Source organism: Macrobrachium rosenbergii, chromosome 23 (genome assembly GCF_040412425.1).
Source record: "Macrobrachium rosenbergii isolate ZJJX-2024 chromosome 23, ASM4041242v1, whole genome shotgun sequence".
NCBI lineage: Eukaryota > Metazoa > Arthropoda > Malacostraca > Decapoda > Palaemonidae > Macrobrachium > Macrobrachium rosenbergii.
Genome location: NC_089763.1, coordinates 38,158,131 through 38,174,468, shown reverse-complemented (window position 1 = coordinate 38,174,468; position 16,338 = coordinate 38,158,131). Strand labels below are relative to the sequence as shown.

Sequence of the window (16,338 nt, the reverse complement as noted above, 5' to 3'; positions counted from 1 at the left end):
AGCAGTTAAAAACAAATTCCTAACCTACAGAAATAAATAAATAAACAAATAAATAAATATATATATATATATATATATATATATATATATATATATATATATATATATATATATATATATATATATACATATATATATATATATATATGTAAATCGATAAATGCCTAAATAGGCTTCAAGGACCTTCACATTTCCGAGCTTTGGGAAAGCCATACATTAAAAAAGCACAAACTCTTAATCTACGAAATAAATACGGATACAAATCAATAAATACTTTAACGAGTCTCGAGAAAGCTGTCAGTTTCAGTCAGATACTACATTTGAGATGCCACCACAGATATTATGCAGGTGCAGAAACTCGAGAATCAACTGGATTCGTTCATATTGTTTATTATTAGCCAAGCCTTTCCAGTAACGTTATGTACCAGTGAGGGGGAGAGACTGGTCCCGGGCTGGACGACGGTAATTCTTAACGTGGATTCATTACCAGCAGACAGTCGTTGTTATACACATAAAATACATTGATACATATTATTATTATTATTATTATTATTATTATTATTATTATTATTATTATTATACATTTCAATGAGGGAACAGTCATGAGACAAACCTCATGCAAGTATTATTATTATTATTATTATTATTATTATTATTATTATTATTATTATTATTATTATTATTATTATACATTCCCATGAGAGAACAGTCATGAGAAAAGCCGCATACAAGTATTATTATTATTATTATTATTATTATTATTATTATTATTATTATTATTATTATTATTATTATTATTATTCAAATGAGCAAAGCGTCATGAGACCAGCCTTAAACAGGCCACTAACTTACAAACTTCCACAAAATTAAGGACAACGAGTAAAAAAAAAAAAAAGCGAATAGAAGACAATAACAAGAAACAGCTATAAGCACCAACAATAAAAAATAAATAAATAAAAATTGTCAATAAAATGTAATTCAGAATATATGATACATCACAGCGTGGTTCTTTAAAGCAACATCATTCCTGCGTAACAGTCACAGCCCGAGTAAGTTCGCTATAGAAAGTTCACGCAAGCAAATAAATCTCAATTTTCTCACCTAATCTCAAGATTCCAAACTACGGAGCCTTAGGAACTACTTGACTGGAACGCCTCATTGCGGCCGCCTTAAGAACTACGAAAGATGCTTTATATATTTAAAAGATACTGCAGAAAAATTATACTGAAGCACCTTTTAAGCCATCTGATAAAGGCAACTGATGAAAATATTCATATAAAACTGATAAAAAGGTTATTTTAAAATATTTAAAAGTCATCTCTGGACTTTGGAAAATTTAATTTTCTGACCTAAAAATGATGGTCAACGATTTGGCCAAAATCAGCAGAGTAGTTTTTTTTTTTTAACGGTATATTACACGCTGAACAACTTTTATTCTATACCGCTTTTCATTTGGAATATTGGAGTATAAAATTTAGGCCAAAGGCCAAGCGCTGGAACCTATGAGGTCATTCATCGCTGAAAGTGAAACTGAGAGGAAAAAGGTCTGAAATGTGTAACAGGTGGAAAATCAACTGTTGGGAGAGGGTGGAAAGGAAGATGGAAGATACAGAATATGAACGGAAGCATAGTAAAAGGAATAAAAATGACGCTGCAAAGAACCTTAAAATGCCTACAGTGCATCGAGTGAGGTGCACTGGCGGCACTAACTCCTACGGGTTTTTAGTTTTCTGAAAAGAAAACTATTGTGGCGGCTTTGTCTGTCCGTCCGCACTTTTTTTTTTGTGTCAGCCCTAAGATCTTAAAAACTACTGAGGCTAGACGGCTGCAAGTTGGTAAGTTGATCATCCACCCTCCATCCATCACACATACCAAATTGCAGCCCTCTAGCCACAGCAATTTTTATTTTATTTAAGGTTAAAGTTAGCCATAATCGTGCATCTGTCAACGATATAGGCAAGGCCACCACCGGGTCGTGGTTAAGGTTTCATGGGCCGCTGGTTATACACCATTACACCGAGACCACCGAGAGATAGATCTATTTTCGGTGGCCTTGATTATACATAAAACTCGATTGCGCCGAAGAAACTTCGGCACATTTTTTAGCTTGTTTCATTTGGAGGCAGAGTAAAGGAATTATAGCACTGGTCCGTCGTCCTGCAAACTACCCAAAAATAATAATCTCAGTTGCAGACTTGACTGAGTTTTCTTCGCGTTGCAGTCGACAGCGAGTATCTGGGACAGTTCAGTATAAAGTAGGCGCAGCATTTTTCCGCAACGTGGGCGCCTTAATTCAGCTCCAATTTTCATTCCCGCCATATAATCAACAATGGATGTTTCCCACGTAAATCATAAATCATTACAGAGAAAATGTAGTTCACAAACTGGAAGTACATATACTCTTGATAAGCGAAAGTCGGCAGAATGTATCAGCGGCAAACATGAAGAAAATCCATTAATGCTACATTATAAAATTGCTAATGGTGTCAGGAAATTACATATACTGGTCTATAATAGTTTACAGTACACACACACACACATATATTTATATAATATACATATATATATACTGTATATATACATATAAATACACACACATATATATACATATATATAATTGTGCATATGGTAAAGACCCTTCTTTTCAATCAGTCTAAAAATATTGATGGTATTAACCATTGTACCCCTCAAAAACTGCACCACAGAAATAGCAACCTATTCTTAGAACAACAAAAGTTTCTTTCTCTCCTCACTCTTCTACTTATGCATTAGTCAAAGACAGTGGCAAAGAAAGATAGATAGATATAGATATAGATAGACAGATAGATAGATAGACAGATACAGATAGATAGATAAATAGATAGATAAAGACAGACGGAGAGATAGATAAATAGGTAGGTAGATACACAGATAGCTAGATAGATATATAGACACAAAATACAGATAGATAAATAGATAGAGACAGATACATAGATAGATACACAGGTAGGTAGACAGACAGATAGATATATAGACAGAGATAGATAGACAGATAGATATATAGACAGAGATAGATAGACAGATAGATAGACAGACATATAGAGAGAGATAGATAAATAGATAGATTAATAGATAGATAGATATATAGACAGACAGATAGATAGATAGATAGATAAATAGGTAGATAGACGGATAGATAGATAGATGGACAGATACAGACAGATAGGTAGATATATAGACAGATAGATAGATAAACAGATTCTGTCGAAAGAAACTCGAGGAATGATCAGACATTCAATTTAGGTCAGAAGTTCGGAACAGACAGGAGGGTTTTGACTAAGGATAGCACCCTGCTTTGTAAAATGCCAAGCAATACTGAAAAAAAAAAAAAAAAAAAATACTGATTATGGCAGAGCACATTAAAAATATCGGCTGAGTTTTCAAAACAAGTAACGACGCAGGAACTGCAATAAGTTCGTTAATATTATTCCCCGTTGGGAGGTAATGCCGTCAGTGCACCTCATGCGATGCACTGTAGACATTGCTTAAGGTTCTTTGCAGCGTGCCTTCGACCCCTAGCTGCAACCCCTTTCGTTCCTTTTACTGTACCTCGTTTCATATTCTCTTTCTTCCTCTTACTTTCCACCCTCTCCTAACAATTGATTCATAGTGCAACTGCGAGGTTTTCCTCCTGTCACACCTTTCAAACCTTTTACTGTCAATTTCCGCTTCAGCGCTGAATGACCTCATAGGTCCCAGTGCTGGGCCGTTGACTGAAAAATTCAGTAACTAATATTGTTTCAGGGTGTCATAAAAAAACACTAAAAACAGCAATATCTACAAAGACAAGGTGAACAACATAACAGTCAGTTTTACCAGGAAGGACGGGAAAAAAAATTAAAAAAGCTTAACAAAACAGTAAAAAAATATATATATAATAATAATCAAGGCTTGCAAACACGCGAGGCAGTTCACTGTTCACTGAACTATCATAACTGCGTCACTCCACCGGTGTAAAAAAAAAATATAAAAACATACAACGGAATAAATATGGACACGTATCAACGAGTACATTTAAGCACTATATAATGTATATGTACATATATATATATATATATATATATATATATATATATATATATATATATATATATATATATATATATATATATATATATATATATACATACAGTGAAGTTGTTGGTGTGGATATTTTTATATATATATATATATATATATATATATATATATATATATATATATATATATATATATATATATATATATATATATATATATAATGCGTATTACTTGAATTTTAAAACTTTAACCAATATTAAAAATGACACCACCATACAATTTGTCTAAATCTCACATTACGCTACATAATAAAATCAGAAAAATAGAGGAAAAAATGGAAATAAATAGGGGAGAATGTTATAAAAAATGTGAAGAGACAATTGACGTAATGCTCTTTTATAAGATTATACAAAAACGTCGTTAAGCTATATTTAACAAACTCCCGCACATAAATAAAAAACGAAACTGCTTAAATCACAAAAAACACAAACAACAAAATCTATTTCACGATCAAATTTACCTCAAAATAAAATAAAACCTAAATTCAACAGATTTTATGGAGAAACTTCAACAAATTTTCCTTATTATTTTGACTCCCAACTGAAACGAATAATTCTTAAAACAAAACGTAAAACCTTCTACAGAAAATGGAGCAAAAGGAGAATTCCATCAACGGAGAAACTGTAAATACAAAAGAACTCTGACAAACCAAGGTCAAAACTTTCTCTCCACCCTTGGATGAGCCTATGGTCAAATCAAGAAGGATTTCTGATAACGATCTCGGACACAACCACAGCATTCCTACCATGCGTGCGCGCACGCACACACTCACAATATACAGTATATATACTACTTATATATATACACATACACATGCTCTATATATATATATATATATATATATATATATATATATATATATATATATATATATATATATATATATATATATATATATATATATATATATATATATATATATATATATATATATAAAATCACAAGTCTCATTATCTGATAGCTAACTAAAATACTAAACACACACATGCATACGAACATTCACTCATACAAACATACATCAAACAAACATGCGAACATACTCGTACATGTTTACATACATAAAGGTGTGACCAACTAAAATGAAAGGTACAATATACACCGACAGACACACACAAACCATTACCAAATCCCACATATACATACACAAACAATAATCTGAAGACGACGATCACAGCACTACGCAAACGCGCACACACATACATAATTCATAGGCATTAGCCCGCAATTGAAAATATTAGCAATTTCACGAATCAAATTACACGCGCATTGTGGCATTCCAATTTTCAAAGTCATTGCCATTACAGGCAAGGGCTGACGATGAGTCAGTCATAGAGAGAGAGAGAGAGAGAGAGAGAGAGAGAGAGAGAGAGAGAGAGAGAGAGAGAGAGAGAGAGAGAGCCGGGCGTTATGTCAATTTCTGGCTCATAAAAATACATATATATACAATATGTAAAAAAAAATTATATATATATATATATATATATATATATATATATATATATATATATATATATATATATATTATATACATATATATATATATATATATTGCTTTCAATTACTAAATAAACATAAAATGCCTATAACATCTGAACTAAGTATTTAAAAAATAGATAAAATACTCTGCATGAAAACAAGGAAGAATTACAGAGCACTGATGAAAAACGCTAGGGCTTTCATTAAGCAAACTAAAAAAAAAAAAAAAAAAAACTAACTGCCATCTTGAGCAGTAAAACAGAAGAAAGTTAATCAAATCTAATAGACGGTTTCCACGAAAACTGGCCTACACCTACGACACACGAACACGAAAGCACACACAAACATACACATGCACATACGTATACACACACGTGCATAAAAATACACAGACGTCAAAACAGAAGCGCATACGTACACAGGCAATCAAGGTACACAGACATGAAAACAAAAGTGTGTACGTACACAGACAATCAAGATACACAGACATGAAACCAAAAGTGTGTACGTACACAGACAATCAAGATACACAGACATGAAAGCAGAAGCGCATACGTACACAGACAAGATACACAGACACGACAACTGAAGTGCATACGCACACAGACAATCAAAATACACCGACATGACAACAGAAGTGCATGCGTACACAGACACACAAATCAAGATACACAGACACGAGAACAGAAACGCATACACACACGCACACAAACATATATGCACACACACTCACGAGCACAAACTAATACACAGCAATACAGACATAAGCACACACATACAACATAAACATACATAAACAAAAGCGCATACATACACGAACGCAAGCAACCACACGCACACATACAGTACACAAGACACAAACGACCTAACAAACGCACACAATAACACGACACGAAGCAAACAAACTCTCGCAAAAAAACAACAAACAAACAACTTTCAACAAGAAAAACATCACCGGAGATAACTTCCCCGAACCAATTACAAGTGACATCCTCAATTATCTCTTTTCTTTTTTTCGTTTTTTTCTTTTGACGTAACGATTTCCCAGACATCATTGTTGTTCGTTGCCACGAGTGTGTACAGCGTTCCACTAGGACAGCTCGTACGAGGTCGTCATACGAGGGAAGACATCCCAATTTAATTGGTAAGCTGGAGCAGAATACGAGGAGACGTTAGAGAATTGTAGAATAATTCTCAAAAAAAAAAAAAAAAAAAAAAAAAAAAAAAAAATTGACCTGTCAAATGAAACATTAAAAAAATTTGAACTGTCAAATGAAACATTTCAGGATTTCCAAAGCAAGTCTGCTAAAAGGTTTTTCAGCAGTTCTGCCTGAATGTTTTAGAACTGACGAAGCGGTTCTGGTATAACATTTCAAAATTCTAGAGGCATTTTTAAATAATGTTTTACAACTGCTGACTAGTTCTGGTTAAAACATTTCAATTTTCTAGAGACATTTTTAAATAATGTTTTAGAAGTGCTGACTAGTTCTGGTTAAAACATTTCAATTTTCTAGAGACATTTTTAAGTGTTTTAGAATTGCTGACTAGTTCTGGTTAAAACATTTCAATTTTCTAGAGACATTTTTATATAATGTTTTAGAAGTGCTGACTAGTTCTGGTTGAAACATTTCAATTTTCTAGAGACATTTTTAAATGTTTTAGAATTGCTGACTAGTTCTGGTTAAAACATTTCAATTTTCTAGAGACATTTTTATATAATGTTTTAGAAGTGCTGACTAGTTCTGGTTAAAACATTTCAATTTTCTAGAGACAATTTTTAAATGTTTTAGAATTGCTGACTAGTTCTGGTTAAAACATTTCAATTTTCTAGAGACATTTTTAAATAATGTTAAAGAACTGCTGACTAGTCTTGGTAAAACATTTCAGAATTCTAGAGACATTACTACAAAATGTTTTAGAACTACTGACTAGTTCTGGTAAAACATTTCAGAATTCTAAAGACATTACTACAAAATGTTTTAGAACTACTAACTAGTTCTGGTTAAAACATTTCAGAATTCTAAAGATACTTTTGAAAATGTTTTAGAACTGCGGACTAGTCCTGGTAGAACATTTCAGAATTCTATAGACATTTCTACAAAATGTTTTAGAAGTGCTGAAGAAAATTGAAACAGCGTTCTAGTATTGCTGAAAACTCTTACAGAACGCTTTGAAATTCCTGGAGAGATTCTGAACCGGATAGAACGTTTAGGAGCGGAAGGAGCAAATCTGACAGAAAGTCAGACACACACAAAAACACACACACACACACATATATATATATATATATATATATATATATATATATATATATATATATATATATATATATATATATATATATATATATATGTATATATATATATATATACTGTATATATACATATACATATACAATATATATATATTATGTATATAAAATATACAGCAATGATGTCAGAACGCTTTAGAATAACTGACGAAGTTCTGACAGAACAACAGAAAGTTTTAAAATGGCTGGAGAAGTTCTGACAGAATAACGAAACGTTTAAGAATAGCTGGAGAAGTTCTGAGAGAATAACAGAACGTTTAAAAATAGCTGGAGAAGTTCTGATAGAATAACAGAACGTTTTCGAACTGCGCAGCAAAACAGACCGAATGTTTTGGAACTGTTAAAGCAAGTATGGGAACACCAAGTTAATAAGTCCAATAGCAAGTTACAAATGGCAAAGCAGAATGATAGACTACTTGTATGAATCCACAAACACACTCTCTCAAAAGCACAACAAATTACACAAACAGCGAAACAAACACAAAGTGGAAAGAAAATCAAGAAAATTATTAATACCTGAAGGAACACACAAAGCCACAAATCACACAAACAGCAAAACAAACACATTAATACTTGCTTGAACACACAAAGCCACATATCACACAAACAGCAAAACAAACACACTTATTAATACTTGCATGAACACACAAAGCCACAAACAACACAAGAGACGAAACAAACACAAAGTGGAAGGAAAAACAAGAAAATTCGTAATACTTGCATGAACACACAAAGCCACAAATCACACAAACAGCGAAACAAACACAAAACGGAAAGGAAAACAAGAAACTTCTTAATAGTTGCATGACCTCACAAAGCCACAGATCATACAAAATACGAAACAAACACAAAGTATAAAGAAAAAAAAGATTATGTATTAAAACTTGTAAGAACACAACAAGCCACAAATCACACAAACAGCGAAACAAACACAAAGTGGAAAGAAGAGCAAGAAATACTACTGGCAAGAACACAAACAGAAAGTCACAAAATACAAAGACCAACTCAGACACAATCATAAAACACAAAGCATCACACACGCACAAACGAATGTAATATCAAAGAACATCGCTCACACACATAAACAAAGCAGAAAGAATCACACTCACACAATCGCAAACCAGAAAGAACGGCCCACACACACACACACACAATCGTACAAACGCAAAGAATTCGCGCACATCACAAACACACACATACACAAAATCACCTGGCGCAAAAACAACGGCACAAACAAAAGGTTCTTCGCATTCGACAGAACCGTGTGATCACGACCATCGCAATAAAAAAAAAAAAAGGTGAAGAGGTGAGATGTTCTACACATTCTCTGAAGCTGAGTCACAAAGGAATTGAAAAAGAAGAAAAAAAAAAACATGGCGATGCGAAGACAAAGGTCGAAATGAGTATTCGGAACAAAGGAAAATGGGATATTTGAACGGAGGGAAACACGAAGGCGTAGACGTTGAGGAATAAGGAAGGAGGAGAAGGGAAATGTATGGTGAGAAGAATAGAAATAACAGGGGCAAAGAGAACGAAGAGAATAATAACGCCAGAGGAAAATAAGAAGAAAAATAAAAACGGGCAAATGGAAAATAAGAGAAATAAAACGGACAAATGGGAAATAAGAGAAATAAAAAGGACAAAGGGAGTAAGATGAGAAATAAAAAGGACAAAAGGAAATATGAAGAAATAAAAAGGACAAAGGGGAAATAAGAAGATAAACAAAAGAGGCCAAAATAATAAGAGGAATAAAAAGACAAAGGGAAATAAGAGAAATAACAAAAATTCAAAGGAAAATGAGAAGAGATATGGAAAAAGACAAAGGAAAATAGGATGATAAATAAAAAAACCCAGAGGAAAATAAGAAAAAATAAAAAAGGATAAAGGGAAATAAGGAAGGGTACGGGGGATAACGAGATTTTAATAACCTAGGGAAATACGAAGGAATGGCGAGGGAGATGATGGAAAACATAGAAGGGGTAGTAATAAGGACAATGGACAGAACACAGAGAAGCGAAGTGGAAGGGAAAAATGGGGGGATTTTACGAGAAGAAGGAAAGGGAATGAAGGGGGAAGGAGTAGTGGATAACATAAGGTAAAATACATGTAAGACTGATTAATTTAATGGAAAATAAGCAGACTGGATAGTCTAGACCAGCGGTCCCACCCTTTTATTTGGCCATGCTCCACCTAATCACCTCTAAAAAACGGATTCCCCCTGTGGTGATATATAGTATTTCCCCCCGTGGTGATATATAATTATCATTAAGTGAACTCCTATTCACGTGGAGGAACCATAAAAGGCCATTAACTTTAGGTTTAAACATTCTCGAATTGCCCCCCCTTAAAAATCAGATTGCCACCCCTGTGGGGCGCACACCCCACGTTGGGAACCACCGGACTCTAGACTCTAGAAAAGAAACCCCAAGTAAGAATGCATCACCTAACGAAAAATACACGGAGAAATTATACGCGGGAGGAGGGAAAACTGTAGGGGAAATGCAAAGGAAGTTGGGGAAATGCAAAGGAAGTTGGGGAAATGCAAAGAAAGTCGGAGAAATGCTTAGGGAAGAAGGGGAAGATACTGGGAAATGGGGAGGGGAAGGATTATGTCATTCCGCTCAGCATGAAGTGACGCATGCTTCCGTGACCTTGAAAAAAAAAGTTTTGAAGATTCACGCGGTGTGAAGTGAAATATCCTATATAACTTCGAAAGGGGAGTTCGCACACTGTACCGGAACCATCAAAAATGACGGTAATAAAAGAGAGGGTCGAGACGTCTATAACCCAGACCCTACTAAGGACATGTTGTATACCAAGGTGCGGCAATACCTTACATGTTCCGACGCCAGTTATAGTAACCATAAATCAATCAATCTGCGTTCATTCCAAATACTTACATATGGAACTAAGAAAAGTTATGTGGACAATCATTACGTTTTATTACATATGGATTACAGAGAAATTTAAATACTGACTGGAAATCCACAATATTTAAATTTGTCTGTAATCCATATGTCATAAAATATCGCCAAAATAAAAAATTTTATATTCTTATAAAAAAGGTAAATTTATTTATGAGCCACTTATAATGTTCGCTTCAAGAATGCGGAACTTTCCGCTTCTTTTGTATTTACCGATTTATGTGACCTTCTTTTCAAGAGGCGGTCCTGTCATCACTTAAAGAAGGAAAGTCCAAAGATCGATCAAATGACAGGGTTTCTTTTGGGTAGCCCTGACCGAATCGGTCTCGAAAAGACAGAAAATGAACAAATTACGTTGATCAAACAGATCGTATATCTACTATACATCCCTAACGTATATTACTATACATATACACACACACACACACACACACACATATATATATATATATATATATATATATATATATATATATATATATATATATATATATATATATATATATATATATATATATATATATATATATATATATATATATATATATATATATATATATATATATATATATATAGCATACAGCTCTTCCTTGGGCGAGTCAGTAGAGTTGTGGCCTTGCACTCGCTAGGCCCGAGTTCGACTCACCGGCCGGCTAATGAAGAATTAGAGGAATTTATTTCTGGTGATAGAAATTCATTTCTCGCTATAATGTGGTTCGGATTCCACAATAAGCTGTAGGTCCCGTTGCTAAGTAACCAATTGGTTCTTAGCCACGTTAAAATAAGTCTAATCCGTCGGCCAGCCCTAGGAGAGCTGTTAATCAGCTCAGCGGCCTAGTAAAACTAAGGTATCTTATATGCACACACACATACATATATATGTGGGTCCAAGATATATATATATATATATATATATATATATATATATATATATATATATATATATATATATATATATATATATATATATATATATACAACCTCCGTATGGTAATATACGTTAGGGATGTATATTATATATACGCTCTATGTGTATATGTATATGTATATATATATATATATATATATATATATATATATATATATATATATATATATATATATATATATATATATAATTAAATACAGCGTGTGTCTGCGCATTCTCCTTTTTGTCTAAGAAGACCTAATCGACTTACAACCACTGAATACCGGAAAGTCCTCACCGAATCAAATGGCATATTTCGTAAACACAAAATGATACTGGACCATCAAAACGTGCTTATGAAAAGGAACAAACTACAAAATTACATTCTCGATTATTACGCGGCACTTCGTAGCCTGATGACGGTCGGTGACAATGCAATTCCACTAATGACTCGTATTGGTTACTGAGAGAGAGAGAGAGAGAGAGAGAGAGAGAGAGAGAGAGAGAGAGAGAGAGAGAGTCTGGTACTGAAACAGCCAAGAGGTGAAAGGAATTACCTTATTGTGGCCCTCCTTTCAAAATTTTGAAATTGTGTGTGTGTGAGAGAGAGAGAGAGAGAGAGAGAGAGAGAGAGAGAGAGAGAGAGAGTCTGGTATGGGGAAGGAACCATCTCTCGCAGAGGCCCCCTTTTTCAGATCGTGATCGAGAGAGAGAGAGAGAGAGAGAGAGAGAGAGAGAGAGAGAGAGAGAGAGAGAGAGAGAGAGAGAGACTATGCCATAAACTTCATCTCCCCAAAAGTTTCACCTGACGCAAACTTGACACCTGCTACCTGAGGGTATATGAGAAATTGGCATTTATGCCAATACATCAATACTCTAAAGGTGAAACACTCATCCGAGGAATGCAAGATATATATATATATATATATATATATATATATATATATATATATATATATATATATATATATATATATATAATATATAATTTAGATAGTTTTCCTAGTAATTCATAGAATATAAAGTGAAATAACCAGATAATCATTAAAAATGGAACCTTTAGGAAAACTCATATTTATGGAGAGGTGACAGTCGTGATAAAATATTTACCAGACTTAAATGTCAACGGTTAAAATTGCTTTTTATGATGGCTTGATCGAAAGGACAGTTGAAGGTTGCATTACACACAGACTGCTGCATAAGAGAGAGAGAGAGAGAGAGAGAGAGAGAGAGAGAGAGAGAGAGAGAGAGAGAGTAGATCATACCGTTCCTTTCCTCGCCCAATATGGGGATCGAACGCGGTCCACGCGCTTATGAGACGAAAACTCGCTATGCCACCTAGGCAAAAAAGAAAAAAAAGCAAAAAAAAAATAAGCTGGGCCAAAAAACGCACTTGGGCAAAAAAAAAAAAAGGAAATAGACTGGGCAAAAATAAAAAAAGGACGATAAGGTTCTATCTTACTAATAAGGACTCTGCCAAGCATCCCAAAGATGGACTGGCATTTCCTCAATCATCTCGCGTTTGCGGATGCTGCGTCATTTAGGGAATATTAATAAATTCATTCGGTGCCTCTTCTAGAAGTCTTAAGACCGAAATTCGCCTGTAATTTGACGCTAAAATTAGCTCTTTGGAAGCAGACGCTTTCAACGTTTATTGGGATTCAGATGTAGTTGTTTTGCATGAATAAAATTATAATTATTTTGCATAAACAAAATAACTTAGAAGTTTTTCAACATTCACACATCATGTACAATAAGAAATAAGACTAAAAGTCAAGTATTATTTCCACACTCATAATAAACATATCCTCGTACACACAGACACATGCATAGATACATACATACATGTATGTATATAAATACAGTATATATATATATATATATATATATATATATATATATATATATATATATATATATATATATATATATATCAAACCTATAATTCCAGGAAATTTAATTAAAAATAAATAGGATCCAGACCAAAACCAAGACACCAACTCCCCACTCCCCCTCACCCTCCTCACCTCTCTCTCTCTCTCTCTCTCTCTCTCTCTCTCTCTCTCTCTCTCTCTCCCTTGTACCTCGCAAATGAAGTTGTGATACATACAATTAGGCATTAGGGCGGAGGACTTCAAGGAACGTGACATATCCGGAAACGCCTGGCATTCAACGTCGTCACGCGAGCGCGCGCGCAAATTCCTCAAGCGCGCGCGCTGCAGGTATTCAAAACGTGTATTTTTGTCGACGTGCATATTTAAAATAAAAAAATGATACGTGTTGGTGTTTGAATGTCTTATAAAGGGCTAACGAAGGGTGCTGTTTACGTGTCATTTTAAGTTTTCTTTAAAAGAAAACTGTTGTGCGGCTTAGTCTGTCCGCACTTTATTCTGTCCGCATTTTTTCTGTCCGCACTTTATTCTGTCCGCACTTTTTTCTGTCCGCCCTCAGATCTTAAAAACTACTAAGGCTAGAGGGCTGCAAATTGGTATGTTGATCATCCACCCTCCAATCATCAAACATAGCAAATTGCAGCCCTCTAGCTTCAGTAGTTTTTTTTTTATTTTACTTCAGCTCAAAGTTAGCCATAATCGTGCCTCTGGCAACGATATAGGATAGACCACCACCGGGCCGTGGTTAAAGTTTCAAGGGCCGCGGCTCATACAGCATTACACCGCGACCACCGAAAGATAGATCTATTTTCGGTGGCCTTGATTATACGCTGTAGCGGATGTACAGAAAACTCGATTGCGGCGAAGAAACTACGGCGCATTTTTTTACTCGTTTAAGATGTAGTTAATTAATGTAACAGCAGGTACTCAAAAAGGCTATTTTTGTCGACGTGCATAATTAAAATAAAAAAATTGTACGTGTTGGTGTTTGAGCGTCTTATAGAGCGCTGACGAAGGTGTATCTACCGTGTCTTTTTTTTATTTTTAGATGTAAATAAAGGATGCGTCTTGAAATTAATTAATGTAATGTTCTGAGATCACGAAATACAATATACATATCTTTTTTTTTTTTGAGATGTTGATATAGGAAAGCTATTTTTCTTAAATATTTAGAAGAAATTCAAAATATATGCAGAAACCATCGTATACCTAAAATGGAATCTACTTAATAGTCTTTAAAAATACCTTGACTGCATTAAAAGGCAGCTATTTCAAAATCTACAAAAAAAAGTTAACAACGGCATCCATTCAAAAATATTTAAAAACAAATGCTAAAAAAGTCTGTTACTGAAATTATCCTAAACCATCAAAAGGATACTCATGAAATATCTTTGAAAGTTGTGAAAGTTATTATTGATGGATGTAAAATTATATAAAAAAAAAAAAAACTAAATTACGATATCGATTCTTTGAAATGAAATTTTTTTTTTAAATACTGTTACTGAAATTACCATAAACAATCAAAAGGATACTCATGAAATATCTTTGAAAGTTATTATTGATGGATGTGAAATTATTTTTAAAAAATTAAATTACGATGTTGATTCTTTAAAATGAATAAAAAAAATTTGTTAAAAATATTTAAACGCTATCGATGAAAGGTGTTTGATATATTAAAAAGACACTGAGGAAAAATGATACTGAAGCACCTTTTAAACATCTGACACAAGGCAGTTATTGGAAATATTCAAACGAAACCGAGAAAAAAGGTTATTTCTAAATATTTAGGAGATCAGAGGATACTGTTTTGAAACACGCGAGAGCAACAGATAATGAATGTTGTATAAAAACTTTACACCAAGAGAATACGAATACGTGCATACAACCAAAGCATTCATGTGTAGAGAGAGAGAGAGAGAGAGAGAGAGAGAGAGAGAGAGAGAGAGAGAGAGAGAGAGAGAGAGAGGGGGAAGGGGGCTGACGGTGTGGTATGAAATTCGACAATTTTTTTCACGAAAAAAAAAAAAAAGGGCGGCTCATCCTTTAAATTAAATCTTAATTGGTCGTGAAAGCGCGCAAGCATTTACAGATAGTATATATATATATATATATATATATATATATATATATATATATATATATATATATATATATATATTATAGATAAATATATCTATGTATGTATGTTTATGTATATACATATATATATACATATACATATATATATATATATATATATATATATATATATATATATATATATATAGAGAGAGAGAGAGAGAGAGAGAGAGAGAGAGAGAGAGAGAGAGAGAGAGACGTACACATATAATTCTACCTCTCGAAATTAGATAGCATCAATCAGATTAGGAAGAAAAAATCCCTTAATTAGACATGAAAAACGCGAAATTGCATGAAGTTCCTCGATATATTTTTTGAAGGGGCGGCGGGGGCAAAATATGCAAGACAAAAAAAAAAAAAAAAACTACTCGTTACGAAGTTCCTTCATATTTTTTTTATGCCAAAATGGAAGTCCTCATTTTAACCTTGTTCAAGGCCACCACACTTAATACGAAAGATAAAAAGTCATTCCACGGTAATTACAAGGTGTCGATAACGGTAATTTATATTTCAAGGATTCTGGGTTAATTAGTGACACTTGGAATGTTCAAGGTTCCTGATGATGTACTTGATCAAAGAAGTATTAATCAC

General features: G+C 33.6%; 1 protein-coding gene across 25 annotated transcripts in view; it reads right to left on the bottom strand.

Moving 5' to 3' along the window:
- The window catches only part of Ack-like (activated Cdc42 kinase-like), a 290,732-nt gene that overhangs the window by 235,396 nt on the left and 38,998 nt on the right, over positions 1-16,338 (bottom strand). The gene's annotated exons all lie outside the window — the stretch shown is intronic.